At 37.6% G+C, this 14853-nt stretch overlaps 1 pseudogene; it reads left to right on the forward strand.

Annotated features, from left to right (window-relative positions):
• The first annotated feature begins 308 nt into the window (after positions 1–308).
• LOC145807042 (UDP-glucose iridoid glucosyltransferase pseudogene) overlaps positions 309–14853 on the forward strand; it is a 31441-nt pseudogene continuing 16896 nt past the window's right edge.

Raw genomic sequence — 14853 nt, forward strand, 5'->3', positions numbered from 1 at the left:
GCAGTTTTTGGAAACCTTGTAGGTTCAAAACTTCACTAAGTATCTTTTAAATTAAAAATCATTTTTTTTTAAATTAATGGCCCCAAGTTCAAGAAATTATTTACTCTAGTGTGAATTTTAGTGTGACCATTCAATAATAAGAAACTGTGTACTTACATTACTCAATATATAAACTTTAAAAGGGTTGTTAAAGCAATATTGCAACCACTAATTTAGAAAGAGAGAGAAAGGAAAATCAAAGAAGAGAAAAAGGTGGTGGAAGGGTGGTGGTGCTAGTACCATGTCCATTACAAGGGCACATAAGTCCTATGCTTGAATTAGGCACTGCTCTTCACTCTAAGGGCTTCTCTATCACAATTGCACATACCCTCTTCAACTCTCCCAACCTTTCCAACCAACCCCATCTCACTTACCTCCTTATCCCAGATGGCCTAACCGACCGCGACACCTCTTCTAGAAATTTCCCAGCTCTTGTGTCAACTATTAACACCAACTGTAAAGCACCACTTAGAGAATGCTTGGCTCAAATGATGAACCAAGGAGAGAGGAGGAGAAATAAGGTGGCTTGTATCATCTACGACACACTCACGCACGCCACTGAGATCGTCGCTAATCATCTGAAGATTCCGACCATAGTGTTACGGACCACTGGTGCTTCTACTATGGTCGTTTGACTAGGCTCCATGAGGCAGGCTACTTTCCTTTGCAAGGTATATATACCCTACAATTAACCCACTAACTCATTCTCTCTCACACACCTTATTAAGGTTAAGGGTATTCACTTGATTATAATGAAAAAAAATCATATATACAATATGTACTAATGATCACTTGTTATCTATGAATTTTTTAATTAGTTTGTTTGTTTGTTGATCATCTTAGGCTTCATTTGGGATGTGCAGCTTTTGACTTTTTGACCTTTTAGCTATTTTTGGATGAGCTTTTTAATTTTTTTGACTTTTGTGAGAGAAAAATATTTTATTTTATTGACTTTTTAACTATTTTATCTTTTTGTGGCTATTTTAGCCTTTTTAGTCTCAAAAATCCTCATGCCAAACAAGGGCATAGGTTGTTGACATTATCTCATTTTATTAAAATCTGAACACCCAACCCACTGGATGAAAATATTTTTTGATAACATTAATAATGATGTTGTCATGCAAAAAATTCGTAATTATGAAAAATTGTATAAGGCAATTGTAAAATTCAATATATCTATATTTTTATGTCAAAAGCTTAGTGTGTGTATATATATATATGGTTGTGCACAAGCTATGTTATGAAATTACAATCCATGCGGCTAAGAGAATTTTTTTATATTTTTTAATAATAATAATAAATAAAAGGAGAAGAAGAAGAAGAAGAAGAAGAAGAAGAAGAAGAAGAAGAAGAAGAAGAAGAAGAAGAAATGAAGCAATTTTGGCATCACAACTCTTATGCGAGGATTTTCAAAAATCAGAAAACGGTTCTAATATAAAGTTTCACCATTTAGTTTTAAAAAAAAAAAAACAGAATAATAGTACATAAAGGAAATTATACAACCATGATGACAAAACAAGAAGAAAATAGCAAAACAAAAATTAATTGACAAACATTAACAGCCTGATAACCCTTTCATTTTCAGTTTTTAGTTTAAATTTATAAAAATTTAAAAAACTGTCATAAAAACTTGTTTGATAATTTTTTTGATTTATAAATGGTTGTCTCGGTTTATAAATTTGAGGAAAAAACATAAACTCAAAAAATGAGTTTACTTTGATTTTTAAACAGAAATTTAAAAATTTAACTAACAAATTTTTTTTTCAAATAATTTTTTTCAATTATAATGTGTATGATCCCATTGTCATAAATAATAAAAAACAAATACAAATATTTTAGGCTTGAACAAACATATTTTTTAGTTTATATTTTTAAAAATTTTCAAACATTTTTTTTTTAAACCAAACGCTTTTGTAGTTTATATTTTTCTAAAAATAAACAAAAACCTGTTTATAAAATTTTTGTAAACATAAACATTACCAAACGCTACCTAAGCAGACACAAGCCCTGACCGCCTAAAGAATACTAATGTTGTGTTTGGTTGAGGGATTTGAGGAGGGATTTAGAAAGGAAAATGAAAAAACTAGGTGAAATGTGAATAAAATATACGTACATTTCACCAAGTTTCACACACATTTTCTCTTTTACCTTCCAAATCCCTCCCCAAATCTCCTAACCAAACACAACGTAAAAGAAATAATGGCAAAATAAAAACATAGCTAGACAAAAATGTAGAAGTTACTCCACAAAAGAGAAGAAAAAAAAACACTACTGCTATAATGATAACAACACAGCTATCTGAAAATTTTAAATAAATTAGTAGATTAGTAGAAATAAATGATAGTTATTAACAAGTATAATTTATCTTATATAAGGAGAATTCTATTCCCTATATACACTTTATATATTGCAAAAAGTTAAGATTATTCACTAACCATAAACTCCATATATCCAGATTCTAAATTGCAGGACCTAGTCCCGGGACACCATCCTCTAAGGTTCAAAAACCTACCCATATCCAAATTCGACAGTGTAGAATCCATGCTCCAACTTCTATCCATTGTTTGCAACAAAACAACATCCCCTGCCATCATCTGGAGCACCTTGGACTCCCTCAAGAACCTGGCATTGTCTGAACTTCAACACCACCATCAAATCCCATTCCTCCCCATCGGACCTCTATTCAAAATCTCCATACACTCCTCGAGCATTTCCTTACTTGAGGAAAATATCAACAATATTTCCTGGCTTGACAAGCAAGCCCCAAACTCTGTTCTATACATAATGCTACCCAAAAGACAACCTAAGAGAGGGGTGAATTAGGTTTTTACAAATAAAAATAATAATACTCCAATAAAAATTATAACTGGCACAACAGATAAATATAACTAATGAAACAAAGATGATTAAAGTTTTCTGACAGCTATATCAGCTAATGAATTTGGCACAGTGAAAATGTGAAATATAACTATGACAATTAAACAAAATAAAGAGATAATGGAGAAAGAGACAAACAGATTTATAGTTGTTCGGCTTCAACCAAGTCTACATCCACTCCTCAAGGTTCACCTGAGATTTTTCACTATACTCTAGCTTCATAAGGGTGCTAGCAACCTCTTCACAAATGGAGCAATCCTCCATAGATTTTACACAGACTTTCTAAGTCCAAACCCTTTCCTTCTTTAGTTGATTTTCAATCAGACTCACGGAGTCAAGAATACTGAGTGTACTACACTCTTACAAGGTTGAAATTAACTTGTTTTTGCTTTCAAAGAAAGCTACAGGAGTTATCTCTCAAAGATAAATATATAAGATGAAGTTCTGATTTTTCTGTAAACCTCACACAGGTAAGATGAGCTTAAAGCTATAAGGCTCAGTGTATAATTTATGAGAAAAAAATGTAAACCAAAATTTGAAGAACACTTCTCAGAGAGTAAATGAAAGGTGAGAGATGATTGATCAGAGAATATTTTCTAGCTTGTATTATTTTTTGTGTATTGTTCAGCAGAAGCTCTGCTATTTATCAACGAGAAGATTATGGAGCCATTGACTGCTGTGTGTATTGAAAAGGATTAAGTCTACTCAAAATGATGCATTCCCCGATTACTGATTAGATCTTGAAGGCGGCAAAGCATGGAGGCAAAGCATTGGTCTGATAGATAACAGCTCTCTTTGAAAAATAGTCGTTGCAGAACAGGGGTATCTATCCAAAATAAATTTTGTTCTAGAGGGACGTCCACCCGGATGTCCACCCGGATGTTCGGTGGATCCCGTTCGTCAAGGATGGCTTCTGCGGATGTCGAGGATACTGTTGGGTAGACAACCGATGAGAAGAAAAATTAGAACGGTTGTCCACGTCTGGTGCCTTGTTAAGATGGACTGTTTGAACTACTACTGTGCTTGGCTATTTTGGGCTCTGTTTGGGCACTGCTTTTGGGCGGAAAATACCTCCTGATTTGAGCAAATATATATATATACTCCAAAAATATTTAGGATAAAAGTTAAGGTGAAAAATAATGAAATAAAATAAGTTTTCAATTTATTTTTCTCTTCCAAATAAATCAAAAACATAATTAAATAAATCATCAAAATAAATAAGTCTAACAATCTCTCCCTTTTTGATGATGGCACACTATGATGTTTTGATTTGTTTGGGAGAAAGAAAAGCTCCCCCTCAAGTAATGCTCCCTGAATAATTGTTCATACTAGATACATAAGATAACACATTAGCAATAAATATGATTTAATCAAAGACATGATATGAGACTAATATATCAAACTATAGATGTTCTAATATAATATTTTTCCAAAACAAATATCATCAGTATAAAAACAAGGTGGTCTCCATTAGTTTGAAAAAAAATAATAATAATACCATACCATAATACCACAATACAAAACATATAATACCACAATATAAAACATCACCATAGTTTCTTCCATGTGACATTATCAAAAGGAAATTACTGCTCAGAATCTGAAGGAGGATGAGGGAAGTGATAGTGATAAATGGCATCAACGTGGGCCTCAATATGATTAACACGGGTGTTAAGGGCGCCAAATTGCTGAATCATTTGTTGTTTCCAAGCAAGGTGTTGGTTGTAGCGGTCTTGTTCCAAGCTAAGAAATCCATCCAATAAGCAGGAGGCGGTTGATGAGGTAATGGTATAGCAACGGGAGGAGGATTTTGAGGCTCCTCCATAGGAACGTCAGGAGCAACCACACTGGCTAACAGAACATCACCTCCTCCAGCACGGGTAATGGTGTAATCACTGATATCGAAGGCAATAGGCATTTCGGGCTCTTTGGAGAATTTGACTTTGAAGTGTTAAAGAGCTTGGTCAATAAAGCGCCAAAGGCTAATGATTTGTCACGTGATGTAGAAATAAGGTCCATTTCCTTCATGATGATGTAGCATAAATCAAAAGGGTACCCAATCTCAAAGCAATAAAGTAGATAGGCATTAAAAGTAGGAACAACATCATAATGACCGGCTGTTGGAGTGACATTTTCTAATAAAAAGCGGTGAAGAATGCGGAGATGGGGTTTAAGTTGTTTGGCTTGAAGATGGGACCCGGTGGTTTTGTTAAGACAAATGGTTGTATAGACTTCAGTTATGTTACCCACAATTTGACCCATTTGTGCCTCGATTTGGAAATAAACTTGGTGAAGACTAGTGTCAACATTGAGAATAATGGCCAAAGTGTTCACATTAAACTCAATATAAGTGTCTTTCACATAGGAGTTACTTGTGTAAGTTTCCTCGTCGATACCAGAAGATTGTAAGTGGACATAAAATAAGACAAGGAGACGAGGATATACGTTCTTCGGTAAATTGATCAAATTTTGCCAGACCATTTGTTCAAGTTTAGTCATTAGAAGAGCATCATATTGTGGGGCAAGACTGACTCGGCAACAGGTAATGATGGAGCAGGATGCCATGGCTCCAAAAGCTTGCTCTTTGATGGGGGTAAGAAAGTCAGGAGTTGGATATTCACATGGGAGTTATGAAGCCTGACCTTCCTCTCTGGCTGGAGGCTTTTTAGTGTGAGGAGCCATAACTATGTGAAAAGCAAAATAAATAAGCAATTGACAAGGGTTGAGAAGCAAGTAAAAAAAATTTCAAGTGAGGTTAACACAGGATATAGGTGTAGACACCCCATTTTTGACGGCCCGTACGACTTGGATGTCCTTATAGGTACATTCGATGATGAGTCTATTTGCTCACCAAGCGCTCGAAGTCCTCAGCAGAACGCCATAACTTTGAGCCTTTCAAACCCTACATCCTTTTTGTCTTATTTTTGGACCATGACTTGGTCTTTCCATCCTATAACCTCTGGTGGCTTGCCGGCTATCAGTTTTGGTGTGCTGGCCACCACTGATGGCCGGCCGACCACCAGTGTTTACTGCAAAGATATTTTATGCTAGCTGTGCCAGCTGTTTGCACAGATGTTTACATCTGTCCACACATGGAGGGCTGGATCACCTTGTAGAAATTTCATGTTTTCTATATATAAGGAACCCCTCTCTCATGTTTGGATGTTATAAAATTTTAGACTAAAAAATGTTCATCTCTCTATAAATTCTCTACACTTTTGCCTACTTACACTACACTCTTGCCTATATTTCCTTAACCAAATCCTCTCACCTTTGAGCTGAGGTTCCTTGAGGCTTTCTTGGAGCTCTTGAAGTTGATTTTGGCTTGAATTGTGGCCCAGAGTTACTCTTTGCTTCAAGAGGTATAGTATTTGCTTTATTAGCTTACTTTACATACTTGTTTTCCTATCTTTTTCCCACTGTTTTGGATTGTTTTTGAACTGTAAAAAACTCTATTTTTGTGGGTTGAAATTAGTGTTTTTAGCCATTTAAGGTTAAGGGGCGGTTCACCCCTCTTCATTTTTTGTTTGTAAGGCCATTTCACCTTTGTTTTCCATTTTCAAACCATCTTTTTTTTGGGCCTTTAAACACTAATTTTCATAGTATTTTCAATGGTGAAAAGTAGGTTTTGAAGTCCAAATTTGAAGGGGGTAGCCTCCCCTCTTTGTGTCTTGTTTGTTAGCCTAGTTGGTGCCATGCTTTAACTTATTTTTCTAGCTTGTTGTAGCTTTATTCCAGCATGATTTAGGCTCTATTTTGGACTATTTTAACTCTATTTTGGGTTGGTTATTGCATTTAATTTTTATATTGCATAGTTGTAGTGTAATAGTCCTCACAAGCTTGGTGTTTTAGGCCTTTAGACACCACTTGTTTGAGTTGATTGTATGTTTTTAATGCTTTTCACACTTAATTTCAGCACTAATCATCTCTGCAACCTCCCTCCCTTCTTAGCTTTTAATTTTTCTTTGAAAGTGATTTCAAGTCACTTGTTTACCTAAGAGTGAAATTGAGGTTTCATACTTAATGGTTTAATCCCTTAGGGGGTTTATTACCAATGGTATGATGTTTCTTTCATACCTAAAGTAACTTGTGTTTTGAGCCCTTTTTCCATTAGAGGACTTTAATTCACCTATGGACTTAATTTGATTAAAGGATGGTTAGTAAGTTAAAATAAGTAACTAAAACTTGGGATTAAAAGATGAGCAAGATAATAACTTAGGGTGTTCAATTGGACATTAATTGAACACATGGAACTTGGACCATTTCATACTTGCTAGTGATGAAATGATCCAAGTCTCCAAGGTCAACTTCATCTCTTGATCTTTCATGAAAGGGAGGAGGTTTGTGTCTCATTTTGCATTTATTGAACTTGCACATCTTGAATCACAAGCCATCATGCAATGAAATTGCTTGAGTTGGTGGTTTGTGGCTTAAGTTCATCACTCCTTGGATTTGTTCATAAAAATGAGGGGTGAGTTCTGCAAACAATCCTTGAAAATACCATGTATATGCTCTTTTTGTCCTCTGTTGCAATAAGATGAACCAGTGTATCAGTGGCCAGCAGGCCACTTTCCATGGCCGGCAGGTGGCCGACAGACCACCATCCATGGCCGGCAAGTGGCCGGCAAAATTCACTAGTGGCCGACTGGCCACTGATACAAATCTCAGCAGAGTGTTGGTAAGGTGTAGCAAAATGGTTTTGGAAATGTTCAACTATACAAACAGAGGCTTTCGAGAGCAAAGCGGAGGTCTTTTTGGGTGGAAACTGAGCATGCGCGTGCATATCTTTCATTTCCCAAGGCGAAGCAGCTAATTGGCTTAGTTTACGTACTTAGTTTGATTATTAGTTGCAATTGTTTTGTAATTATTTAATTATTTAGTTAGCTAATTAGTTCATTTGTTGTTGTAATAATTAGTTAATTAGTTTAACTAGTTATTCATTTTGGTTTGTAATAATTAGCTTAATTAGCTTAGCTTAGTTATTCATTTGGACTCTCCTTTGTGAGAACATGATGTCATAATGTGTATGTCTTCCAACCCCACGTCTTTCTTCCTTTTATTTAACTATTTTTGATGGTTAGATTAGGGGCATCACATTTCAATTAGCATACCTTATGCTTGCATCCATTCATCTTGTCTTGCATGCACCAAGGCTCGATTGATCATTCTAACTGCATTGTCATTTCAATACTTCGTTGAATACGTGCTTAGACCGCATGCCTTGAATTAATTCATATGTCATGCTTAGTAGCCGAGCCTAGTAACTGCATATCGTATGCATTGCATTAGACATTTGGCATAGTTAGGAATCATGCATTTTTTCTAACTCTTTTGTTTACTTTGGCTTGAAATACTAGGTTAGTTTTTAATGTTTTAGCATACTTGCATGAGTGTGAGTGATTGCCATATCTAGCATACTTGCCATAAGGCTAAGTGCTTACTTGCTAAACTGTTTGAATGCCTGTGGATGAAAACTTGTTGCTTGAATTCGAATGATTCAATAAATGCACATTTAAGCCCACTTTGTTAAGTGGCAAAATCACAAACTTTAAGCCCACTTGAGGTGGCAAAATCAAACCCTTTTCGCAAAACAAACATGAAATTGAGTTGTTCCAGCGGGCAAACTAGTCTATACTTGCTTGTGCGCATCACATAGTAATGCTAGCCTAATAACCGGAACAAGAGCATATAATGTTGACAAAAATCATATCATAATTAGTACAGGCCGATCTTTGATCAGACGCGAAGGGGTGCTCAATTTATGACCTTCCCTTCTCATACCTAAGTTCTTGAGCCGAGGTAACTTTGGTGATGACGGACACGTGACTTTTGGCACGAGTCATGGGTTTCCTAAATTTTTCCAAAAAATAAAATATTTAGATGGCGATTCTATATCTGGCAAAGTAGAAAAAATTACGCTAATCACGCTAATCACTATGGCGTAATCAGTTTTAGTTTCTGTGGTCGATAAGGCCTTCAATTTAAATTCTAAAGTAGAAAATCAAACAGATTTTCCTACGGTGAACAGATAGAATTACAGAAACACATATAATTACAGAAACACATATAATCATGGAAATTTCACAATCATAATTAAGATCAATTAACATAATACGAAACAGGGTTATCACAGTCTTCCCTCCTTTAGGAAGTTTGGTCCTCCAAACTTATTTTACCTTCATCGGGAAACAAATGTGGATAACGTAGTCGCATTTCATCCTCTTTTTCCCATGTAGCGTCCGTCCCATAGTGTTCCTTCCATTCCACTTTCACCATTGGGATGGACTTGCTTCTTAATTATTTCACTTGCCGGTCAATAATTCGTTCCGGCCATTCTGCGTATTCCATATTTTCATCAAGAGCTATTTGGTGATAATCAATCACATGAAACGGATCCCGAAGATAAATCCTCAACATCGATACATGAAACACATTATGGATTTGTTCGAATCCTAGTGGCAAAGTAACTCCATAAGCAACTGGACCAAGCCTCCCTAGAATTTGGAACGGCCCAATGTAACGCGGTGACAACTTTCCTTTCTTACCGAATCTTACTTGGCCCTTCATCGGGGTCACGCGAATAAACACATGGTCACCAACCTCATACTCAAGAGGTCTTCTTCGAACATCTGCATAATTCTTTTGTCAGTCCTGAGCTGTTTTGAGCCTCTGTTGGATAATTTTAATCTTCTCAGAAGTGTCTTGCACAATTTCAGGCCCAAGCAAAGCTCTATCCCTAACTTCTGCCCAACAAATTGGTGATCTACACCTTCTACCATACAAAGCTTCGTATGGTGTCATACCGATGCTAGAGTGGAAACTGTTATTGTATGCAAACTCTGCTAGTGGCAAATAATCTTCCCAACTCCCTTGAAAATCCAATGCACACATTCTTAGCATATCTTCCAAAGTTTGTATGGTCCGTTCTGATTACCCATCTGTTTGTGGATGGAATGCAGTACTGAATCTCAATTTTGTTCCCATTGCTCTTTGTAGGCTTTTCCACAATCTAGATACAAATTTTGGATCTCTATCCGACATAATAGATATTGGAACTCCGTGTAAATGGACAATCTCATCAACATATATAGTAACCAATCTATAAGCATCAAATGTAGTCTTAAAAGGTAGAAAATGTACAGATTTAGTCAGTCTATCAACTACAGCTCAAATAGAATCCATACCTCGAAGAGTCCGAGGTAGACCAATAACGAAATCCATGGTCACATGTTCCCACTTCCATTCAGGAATAGGGAGAGGTTGAAGTAGACTGCCTGGTTTCTGATGTTCAGCTTTAACTTGCTGACATTGAAGGCACTTGGACACATATTCTGTAATTTTTTTCTTCATTTTAGGCCACCAATAGCTTTGTTTCAAATCCCGATACATTTTGTTATTCCCCGGATGCATAGCCTATACTGACTTGTGAGCTTCATCTAGAACTCTTTTCTTTAGTTCCAGAATACCTGGGACACACATTCGGTTTCGAAACCTTAACACTTTGCTTTCAACGCTGAATTCTTCTTTCGGACTTGTCTCAAATTCATCAATCACTTTCTTGAGGAATTCATCCTCTTTTTGTTTCTATTTAATCTCATCAATGATTGCTGGTTCGGCTAAAATGGCAGCTATCAATACGCTCTGTTCACACAATACCACTTCAACTCTGGACTTCTCAAAATCTTGCATGATCACTTTCTGTTCGGTAAGCAAACAAGCTAAATTCCCTGTCGATTTTCTGCTCAAGGCATCAGCAACTGTGTTGGCTTTCCCGGGGTGGTACTGAATCTCAAGGTCAGAGTCCTTTATTAATTCGAGTCATCTTCTCTGTCGCATATTTAACTCTTTCTGTGTAAAGAAGTACTTCAGACTTTTGTGATCTGTGTAGACTTCGCATTTTGCCCCATACAAATAATGTCACCAGATTTTTCAAGCCAATACGACTGCGGCCAATTCTAAGTCATGTGTTGGGTAGTTCTTCTCATGTGGCCTCAACTGCCGAGAGGCGTAGGCAATTACCCCTCCATTCTGCATTAGTACACAACCCAAACCTTTATAAGATGCATCACTGAAAATTACAAAGTTTTCCATACTTGATGGTAGTGTCAAAATTGGTGCAGTGGTCAGTCTCGTTTTCAATTCATGAAAGGCAGATTCTCTTTCGTCATTCCATTCAAATGGTTGTCCCTTGTGTGTCAATTGGGTAAGCGGCACAGCTATTTTGGAAAAGTCCTTCACAAATCTCCTGTAGTACCCAGCTAAGCCCGTGAAACTGCGGACTTCGATTACATTAGTTGGTGTAGGACAATTTACAATTGCCTCTATCTTCTGCGGGTCTACTAAAATTCCCTCCTTGTTGATAACATGCCCTAAGAAAATAACTTCATCCAACCAAAATTCACATTTCTTTAGTTTGGCAAATAATTTCTTTTCTCTAAGTGTTTGCAAAACAGTCCTCAGATGTTGTTCATGTTCAAGTCTATTCCTTGAGTATATCAAAATATCATCAATAAAAACTACAACAAATTCATCAAGGTAGGTCTTAAAAATTCGGTTCATTAGGTCCATAAACGCTGCAAGAGCATTGGTCACCCCAAATGGCATAACAAGAAATTCATAATGACCATACCTCGTTCTGAATGCAGTTTTCTCAACATCTTCTGCCTTTACTTTCAACTGGTGGTACCCAGATCTCAAATCAATTTTGGAAAACACCTGTGATCCCTGCAGCTGGTCAAACAAATCATCAATACGAGGTAAGGGATATTTATTCTTTATTGTCACCTTGTTCAGCTCTCGATAGTCAATACACAAGCGTAAAGTTCCGTCTTTCTTTTTCACAAATAATACCGGTGCACCCCACGATGAAGTACTAGGTCAGATGAACCCTTTGTCAAGTAGGTCTTGCAGTTGTTCCTTCAATTCTTTCATTTCAGCAGTAGCCATTCTGTAGGGAGTTTTAGAAAGGGTCTTACTGGAGACCCCCAGCTGGCCAAGACCTCCAGCACCCCCACCTGCACGTGGGGGGCTGCCAATGAAGAAGAAAAAAAAAAAAAAAAAGTTTTCTAGCCAATCAAGAGAGACCCCCAGCACCCCCACTGGGGGTCTCATGCATTTTCCTTTTAGAAATAGGTTGAGTGCCTGGCACAACCTTAATAGTGAATTATATCTCCCTGTCCACTAATTCCCCTGGCAATTCACCTGGGAACACATCTGGAAATTCGCTAACAATAGGGATAATACTCAATTCAACATTCACAATTTGTTCAGATAGCACACAACACAAGTAACCCCGGCACCCTTTCTTGATCAATTTGCATGCTTTCATTGTAGATATTAAGTAAGGTGGAGGCACTACCCCGTTACCCACAAACACAATTTCTTCCTGTTCTGGTGGTTTAAATACAACCCGCTTAGTTACACAATCAATGGTGGCACAATATTTAGTCAACCAATCCATGCCCAAAATTACATCGAAATGTCTAAAGTCCAAGGGTAACAAATCTACATACAGAATGGCATTCCCAACACGCATGTCGCAAAATCGATATACAGATGTACACAACACAGATTTCCCGAATAGAGCACACACACATAGAAAATATGGCAATGATTCTAGAGGTCTACTCAATCTAGATGCAAATGCACAAGTTACGAAAGAGTGCGCCGATCCAGAGTCAATTAGCACAAAAGCATCCTGATTACATATACAAATAGTACCTGAGACAACGGCTTCAGCATTCCATGTATCGCCCGGAACAAGCGCAAAAACTCTTCCTTGTCTCACAGTATTTCTGGTGGTAGTAGATCTCGTAGCATTTCCCGGCTTCGGGATCGACGCAGTCGAGCTAGCAGCTAACTTTCTACTGTTTTGATTGTAATCTAGGGCCATGTGCCCTGTTTTACCACATTTGAAACAAGCTCCTGACACACGGTAACAAACCCCACGATGCCTCTTACTACAAATATTGCACAATGGAGATGTGTCTCGGGAAGAATTCGAAGTACTTGAAGAGCCCATATTCTGCTTCTTTGAAAATTTCTTCTTCGAAAAGAAGCTCCGTCTTTTACTACCTTTCCAGTCAGTTGTTGATTTGGTCTGTCTAGCTATGTTAACTTCTGATATTATGGCCCGGTCTAGCACGCTAATATAGGTTTCCAGCTTCAGGACATTCACCATTTCTAGAATATCACTTCGAAGCCCACCTTCAAAATGCCTCGCTTTCTTGTAGTCGGTATCGATCACATGAGGTGCAAACTTGGCCAACTCAGTGAATTTGGCCTTATACTCAACTATTGTCATGCTGTCTTGTTTAAGTTCCATGAATTCCGATACTTTCCTGTCACGGACACATTGAGGGAAGTACTTATCATAGAAAACTTCTAGGAATTTCGCCCAGCCAATGTCTTTATGGTTCTCACGCATTAACATCCACCATCTTCTTGCTTTATCTTCTAGCAAAAAGGTGGATAGAAGTGCTTTCTGTGTCTCTGAACAAGGAAACACCTCAAATAGCTTTTCGATGTCGAGGACCCATGCTTCGGCCTTCAACGGATCTAATCCCCCATGAAACTGTGACAGTTTCATTTTCTTAAATTCTTTGGTGAGGGCTATTATTCGGTCGTCATTCTGTAGGTCTGGCACTGGCGGTGCCGGAGGTGGAGGTAGAGGATGTGGTTGTTGCCACTGTTGTTATTGCCTCGATGTTTCTGCCATTTCCTGAAACAATTTTTCCATCCTATCCATTCTGGTAGTAGAGGACTCCTCTATCTCATCACCTCTTGTCCTCACCATCTGATTAGACTTGCATTATTCTTTATACAAAGTTTCATAAGTATGCATACACTAAAGAGCATAGATAGTCATATAATTTGCAATGCAAGTGAATCACAAACATATAGCACGTAATCATATATCTCGAAGCATTTAAGCATGTTCTCAATGTTTACAAATTCCTACTAATCGTATGAATGCATCCTCGACCTTTTCTAGATGCTTATTACTCTTTTGGACAAGTGTGTGAGTTACTAACTCGTGCTCTAATACCACTCTGTCATGACCCAAACCCGCCCCTATGGATTAAGGTCATAACCGGCCAGTAATCACAAGATCACCTACGACCTCAAACCAAATAAATGTATATCATCAGAGTTAAGGGGCCAAAACGGAAGAAAATTTAAAACTTTGTCCATAGAGTTGTTCTTACATGCACATCATAACATTTCACATATGTGTTCGTTAATAACCCACACCAAAAGGAAAGTTAACATATGAACTTTACACAACAGGATCATTCAAGTCATAATCAGCCAAACCAAAAAGCTTGTACAAAGGTGATCCAAAGTTTTCGCCAACATTGGCAAAAGTACAACAACGAACAAAAGAGGCGAAAACAAATCTCGTACGTGAGATGTTTGGGCTGACTTCACAAAACTTGACTCTTCTCACATAACTTCACCGAGGGCGGGTTTGTACATCTCTTGGCTCACCTACAGACATATGCATGAGAGTGAGCGAAAGCCCAGTGAATAATATCAAGTAGAGAAGATACATGAACGAACTTTAAAACAGTTACATCAGACGGCCTTGGGCCCAATTCATGTTTCTATCTAATGTATTAAACGACAAAAGTTCTAGATGTGTCAAACGGCCTCGGGCCCAATTCATTCATGTCCGACGGCCATTGGCCTATTCATTCATGTCCAACGGCCTTTGGCCCAATCGTTTACATCCGATGGCCTTTGGCCCAATCATTCATGTCCAACTGCCTTTGGCCCAATCGTCTGTATCCAACGGCCTTTAGCCCAATCATTCATGTCCCACGGCCTTTGGCCCAATCATTCATGTCAAACGGCCTTTGGCCCATTTCATTCATATCCAACGGCCTTTGGCCCAATCATATAGTAAAACAAATATTTGCCCACAATTCAAATTAA

This window comes from Camellia sinensis, chromosome 14 (genome assembly GCF_055761805.1).
Source record: "Camellia sinensis isolate YWXY chromosome 14, ASM5576180v1, whole genome shotgun sequence".
NCBI classification, from domain to species: domain Eukaryota; kingdom Viridiplantae; phylum Streptophyta; class Magnoliopsida; order Ericales; family Theaceae; genus Camellia; species Camellia sinensis.